A 7,116-nucleotide genomic window follows, 5' to 3' on the forward strand; every position below is an offset into this window, starting at 1 on the left:
GGCACGCCCCCACCATTGTGGGTGCCTCAGGACTCTTCTGGTCCATCTCCGATACTCTGTGGGCTTCTTCTGGTCCAAAAATAATCTCCGTGAAATTTCAGGTCAATTGGACTCCGTTTGGTTTTCCTTTTCTGTGATACTCAAAAACAAGGAAAAAACAAAAACTGGCACTGGGCTCTAGGTTAATAGGTTAGTCCCAAAAATCATATAAAATAGCATGTAAATGCATATAAAACATCCTAGATGGATAATATAATAGCATGGAACAATCAAAAATTATAGATACGTTGGAGACGTATCAGTACTGATGACCTGGCTCCAGGGCGTCGGCTACCGACTGGGTCGAGAAGATCTGCACCATGGCCGACTGGTCAGGCGGCAAAAAGAACTCGGACAAACGAAGAAGCACAATAATTAAAAGACTCACCGCAGGCGGCTGGTGTGCGCGGCTGTACGGTGGCTTGCCGAACCGCCACTCCTTCTCCGAGAGCTTATAGTTGGAGAAGTAGTTCACCAGCCGGACCACTTCCACGTCCGGCAGCTCCTTGGTGCATATCCGGCATGGGTCCCGGTGCCCGCTCATGCGGCTGATAATATCGGGTCGGGCTTGGAGGGGGCAGCACCCGGCGCGCCATGAAGGCGGTCAGCAGGTCAGAGGCCTTGAGGCCCTCCGCCTCCATCATCACCTGAAGCCGGGCGAGGGCGGCGGAGGAGGCGGCCGATAGGTTCTTCGATCGAAACTGCTAGTTGGTGCGGGGCTCGACCGACGGGCCGGTTGCGCAAGCCGGCAGATTGACGTAGTCCATCGTCGAGTGGATGTTCTCGACGTAGAAGTATGACTTCTGCCACAACTTGGCTGACTGCAGTAGGGCGAGGGCCGGGAAGCGGACCCCAGAACTCAAACGCCGCACTGCGACGCAGGCCCCGCACTGGGCCGCCTTGTTCTTGGCGGCGGTGCCGAGCTTGAGGTAGAAGAGCTCCCCCCAGAGCTCAAGGGTGGGGAGCGTACCGAGGTAGCCCTCACACAGGGTGACGAAGGCGGACAGCAGCACCACTGTATTCGGCGTGAGGTGGTGCGGCTGGACTCTGTAGAAAGTGAGGAACGAGCGGAAGAAGCCGCTCGCTGTTAGGCCGAAGCCGCGAAGAAAGTGCGACCAGAAGATGATGCGTTCGCCGTCCTCCGGCGCCAGCGAGATCTCCGTCTCGGAAGGAACATGTACCTTTACGTGCGTTGCGCGCGGCAGCCGCCTCATCTGGTGAAGGAAAGTGAGGTGGTCTTCATGGACATTGGAGCCATCCCAATCGCCGACCCGTTCGCATGTCATGGATATGGATTCTCTACGGAGGCGCGGCGCGGCGACGAGCGGGCGAATCCGCGGCGGAGCGAGGAAGCCGCGGTGCAAACGGGCCTGACAACGGCAAGCTGCTGCAGCGCCTCGGCAAGAGGAAGGGGCGCGGCGGCAGCAAGGAGAAGAGAAAGGAGAAAGGCAAAGACGAAGGGAGAGGAGGGTGCGCGTGCGTCTGTCGCCCCCTCCTCCCCCTACTTATAGCCCCTGGTGGCGGAGCCGAGGGGGCGAGACGTGGGGGGTCGTGGGATTAACTGTGTCCACTTCCCCCATGACCCCGCACCTTCCGCGCCTTAACGACGCACGGTTAATGCGCCACAGAAGCCCAACCGCCCGCCTCAGCAGCAGCGGATCCGCGCGCGTGCCGAGGCCCTGTAGTGGCAGGCCCTAGCCTGCGGCGACGTACCATCGCGCACATGGGCTGGCAGGCCGGCCTGGCCTGCTGGCGCTGCGTGGCAGGCGAGCAACGGGCAGCAAGCCTGTCATCCGGCTGGCGTGCCACCCGACCCCCACCACGACGTTTCGAATTCACCAGGCGGCCATCTTGGCAATGGTAGGCTCCTAGCTGTCGGCGCCTCGAGAAGACGAACGAAGCAAATCTACCAGCCAACTCAGAGTAGGAAGCTGCTAAGGCTCCTCGCCTCTTCAGCCGCGGCGCCCCACCAGCTTCGGGGACTACTGTCGGAGTAAATGACCATGGGTAGCCTCATCAGCCCCCATGGTGTTTCAAGACATTGGGGACGACTGCGCCCCTCACACCTCCCGGACGAACGACTGCCTTCTTGGGCCGGCTGGTCCAAGCGGTCGGCTGCTAGAATGCGGCGGAACCCAGAAGGCGGCCATGAGGGAGGCCGACTCCTAGCAGTCGGCCCCTCATCCCCTCGAAGTTAGCACCTCATTACCACGACAAGACAAGGCATGGCTACAGTGTAGCCTGCCACCCTTGAATCCAGGGCAGATTGTGTCCACAGTGCGGTGTACCAGGCAGACACCCCTTGCCCGGCGCGACACTATTGCCATGCAGCCCGTGACATCATCCATGCCAGAGGGAGCCATGCTCCCATGACGGGCAGTCAGTACGGCCTGCAGGCGGCGGGCCCTACCTGCCCGAGAGCCACCAGAAGGCGGCGAACCCCGAGCAGACGACGCGAGGGTGGCCGACTCTTAGTAGGCAGCCCTTCCCCTCCATCGGAGTCTGTGCGCCATTAACCAGATAAGACGGGGTGTGGCTAGAGTGAGCACCCCCCAAGCGGCGGGACTGTAGCCACGCTCCCCTCGACAAAGCCTCTGTCATCAGGGCGAGGCTATAGTACAGAGCAGCCGACACGGCCCATAGGCGGCGGGCCCTACCTGTCTGCCGAGAGCACGGCAGTTGGTGGGACCCACCAGGCGGCGGGCCCCAGCAGCCGGCGGAGAAGCCGGCGACTAGAGACACTGATGGCCGGGTCCTACACCGGGCCGAATTACCATTGTACCCCTGGGGGTAGGCCTATATAAACCCCCCAAGTCACCCATGCAAAGGGTTCAACACATTAGTCACCACACACCCACATAGAGAGTGTGAAGTAGGGCTAGCCTTGATCTTCTCCCTCCTCTAGCTAAATAGCTCAAGGAGCAAGCTTGTAGCTACCTTGTTGAGATAGTGAACATGCGGAGACCCTGCAGAGCAGGACTAGGGGTGTTATCTCCTAGGAGAGCCCCGAACCTGGGTAAGATTCGCAGGCGTATGCGGTCTCGCTCACTCCCGCCTCTAGATCCCGGCGACGTACCTTTGTCCCCATCCATGATAAGCCACCCCCTGGCATATGTCGCACGATATCCCCGACATTGCAGATGCTTGCGAGGGGGTTCATCATAAGTAGAAGGTTTGTTCAAGTAAGAACACCACCTAAGCACCGGTCCACCCACATATCAAATTATCAAAGTAGCGAACACAAATCGAACCAACATGATGAAAGTGACTATTCCCGTGTACCCCCAAGAACGCTTTCCTTATTATAAGAGACCGTTTTGGCCTGTCCTTTGCCTCAAAAGGATTGGGCTATCTTGCTGCACTTTTGTTACTAGTATCTTTACTTCCTCGTTACAAATTATCTTGCTATCAAACTACTCTGTGAGTTAAAATTTTAGCACTTGCAGACATTACCTTGCTGAAAACCACTTGTCATGTCCTTCTGCTCCTCGTTGGGTTCGACACTCTTACTTATCGAAAAGGCTACAATTGATCCCATATACTTGTGGGTCATCAGACACCATCACAGAGGGGGTTCATCATCCTCATTGGTGCCTCTCCGATGATGCGTGAGTAGTTCATTATAGACCTACGGGTCCGTAGTTAGTAGCTAGATGGCTTCCTCTCTCTCTTTTGATTCTCAATACAATGGTCTCTTGGAGATCTATTTGATGTAACTCTTTTTGCGGTGTGTTTGTTGGGATCCGATGAATTTTGAGTTTATGATCATATCTATGTTTTTATCCATGAAAGTTATTTGAGTTTCTTTGATCTCTTATATGCATGATTACTTATAGCCTCGTATTTCTTCTTCGAATCTTTGGTGTAGTTAGGCCAACTAGATCGATTTTTCTTGCCATGGGAAGATGTGCTTTGTGATGGGTTCGATCTTACGCAGCTTGATCCCAGTGATAGAAGGGGAACCGACACGTATGTATCGTTGCTATTAAGGATAACAAGATGGGGTCTATTTCTACATAAAGAGATCTTGTCTACATCATGTCATCATTCTTATTGCATTACTCCATTTTTCCATGAACTTAATACACTAGATGCATGCTGGATATTGGTCGATGTGTGGAGTAATAGTAGTAGATGCAGGCAGGAGTCGGTCTACTAATCTTGGACGTGATGCCTATATAATGATCATTGCCTGGATATCGTCATCATTATTTGAAGTTCTACCCACTGTATGCTATTTTTCTCGAGAGAAGCCACTAGTGAAATCTACGACCCCTGGGTCTCTTCTTTATTATATTTTCCTTCGCGATGTATTTTTATTTGCTTTTATTTTTAGATCCATTAATCCAAAAATACAAAAATACCTTGCTGCAATTTTTATTTATTTATTTTATCTCGCATTCCCGCGAGATCTATTTATCCAATCTACTACAATTTTACCTATCTTTTTACCCGTGAGGGATTGACAACCCCTCTCTTACGTCGGGTTGCAAGTACTTGTTCTTTGTGTGCAGGAGCTGTTTACGTGGTGTTGTGTGGTTCTCCTACTGGTTCGATAACCTTGGTCTCATCACTGAGGGAAATACCTACCGTAGTTGTGCTGCATCATCCCTTCCTCTTTGGGGAAATACCGGCGTAGTTCAAGCCGCATCAACCAACACACCCAAAATGGTAGCAACTTGAGAAATGACATTCCAGTTCATTCACTTTGGAGGGAGCCCTTCCAGAACCACCCAAGTCTCTGTGAAGGTATCATAGGCATGCATTTCTCCTTCCCAGTTCATGAAGGAGATAGTAACACCTTTTTTTCTTCAGGTTTATGTAAGGGTACTCAACAAGCTTAGTAATTTTCTTGTTGGGAGGAAACCTTACCAAGAATCTGTTTTTGGCATATGGTCTTATCTGCCATGGCCAATTAGTCTTCCACAAATCTACAAAGCACTAACCCAGCTCTTCTCTAGTAATGTCTCCTTCCTCAACAATAACCAAGCCCACATTGCCAAAATTTAGCCACTCACTCTCACTAACCTCACCAGCCTCAATATGGAAGAAACCCAAACCTGTGTTAGCACTGCCCCAGTAAAGAGCAGCAGGATATGGCTTGTACCATGTGGGGCACACATCCATATGATGGACAGGGGTCTTGCAAATGAAACAGATCTTAGGAACAGAGCACATCCCCACAAAATGTCCAGGGAGGCCACAATTGTAGCAGATAGCTCCAATGAACTTAGGATCCACATTAAAAGGTGCACTTCCTTCCCAAGCATTGCTATTTTGCCCCTGATTTGCAGTAGTTTCCACAGACCCCCCCTTGTTTGCCAGGGTTTTTCTGCTTCTTCTTGTTTTTGCTTGAACCAGAGGGCATAGCATGTCCACTCCCACTAGATGTACTTCCAGTGTTGTAAGGCACTTGTTGTTTAAGGCACCAAACCCGGCTCACTGTCCCATACCTTGGAATTGGGTGTCCCGCCCTGCTGGTGGATACCCAACAAACATCTGACCAGGGGGAATCATATGAGAAGGTTGTTCCATGGGATCAATCGGTGGTCTGGAGTATATGGAGATGGGGGGGGGCTGTGCAATTCCAGGAGGCCGAGCAGGTTGGTGCTGGTCCTCCCCTCCCCCTACTGGTTTGGGGTTGGAAGTCCCAATCCGTCGAGTCTCATTATGCCCTCTACGTGCAGCATATCTTTCCCCTCCACTCGAACTCTGATCTATCCCACCCCTGATACGTCTCCAATGTATCTATAATTTTTCATTGCTCCATGCTATATTATCTACTGTTTTGGACAATATTGGGCTTTATTATCCACTGATACATTATTTTTGGGACTAACCTATTAACCGGAGGCCCAGCCCAGAATTGCTGTTTTTTTGCCTATTTCAGAGTTTTGCAGAAAAAGAATATCAAACGGAGTCCAAACGGAATGAAACCTTCGGGAGCGTGATTTTTGGAACGAACATGATCCAGGAGACTTGGACCCTACGTAAGAGAAGCTTCCAGGAGGCCACGAGGTAGGGCGGCGCGCCCACCCCCCCAGGGCGCGCCCTCCACCCTCGTGGGCCCCACGTTGCTCCACCGACGTACTTCCTCCTCCTATATATACCTACGTACCCCGAAATGATCAGAGACGGAGCCAAAAACGTAATTCCACCGCTGCAACCTTCTGTACCCACGAGATCCCATCTTGGGGCCTGTTTCGGAGCTCCGCCGGAGGGGGCATCCATCACTGAGGGCTTCTACATCAACACCATAGCCTCTCCGATGAAGTGTGAGTAGTTTACCTTAGACCTTCGGGTCCATAGTTAGTAGCTAGATGGCTTCTTCTCTCTTTTTGGATCTCAATACAATGTTCTCCCCCTCTCTCGTGGAGATCTATTCGATGTAATCTTCTTTTGCGGTGTGTTTGTTGAGACCGATGAATTGTGGGTTTATGATCAAGTTTATCTATGAACAATATTTGAATCTTCTCTGAATTCTTTTATGTATGATTGGTTATCTTTGCAAGTCTCTTCGAATTATCAGTTTGGTTTGGCCTACTAGATTGATCTTTCTTGCAATGGGAGAAGTGCTTAGCTTTGGGTTCAATCTTGCGGTGTCCTTTCCCAGTGACAGTAAGGGCAGCAAGGCACGTATTGTATTGTTGCCATCGAGGATAACAAGATGGTTTTTTTTATCATATTGCATGAATTTATCCCTCTACATCATGTCATCTTGCTTAAGGCGTTACTCTATTTTCATGAACTTAATACTCTAGATGCATGCTGAATAGCGGTCGATGAGTGGAGTAATAGTACTAGATGCAGGCAGGAGTCGGTCTACTTTTCTTGGACGTGATGCCTATATACACCTAGATATTCTGATAACTATGCTCAATTCTGTCAATTGCTCAACAGTAATTCGTTCACCCACCATAAAATACTGATGCTCTTGAGAGAAGCCACTAGTGAAACCTATGGCCCTCGGGTCTATCTTCATCATATTAATCTTCCAACACTTAGTTATTTCCTTTGCTTTTTACTTTGCTTTTTATTTTACTTTGCATATTTATCACAAAAATACCAAAAATATTA

Source organism: Triticum aestivum, chromosome 4D, assembly GCF_018294505.1.
Source record: "Triticum aestivum cultivar Chinese Spring chromosome 4D, IWGSC CS RefSeq v2.1, whole genome shotgun sequence".
NCBI classification, from domain to species: Eukaryota; Viridiplantae; Streptophyta; class Magnoliopsida; order Poales; family Poaceae; genus Triticum; species Triticum aestivum.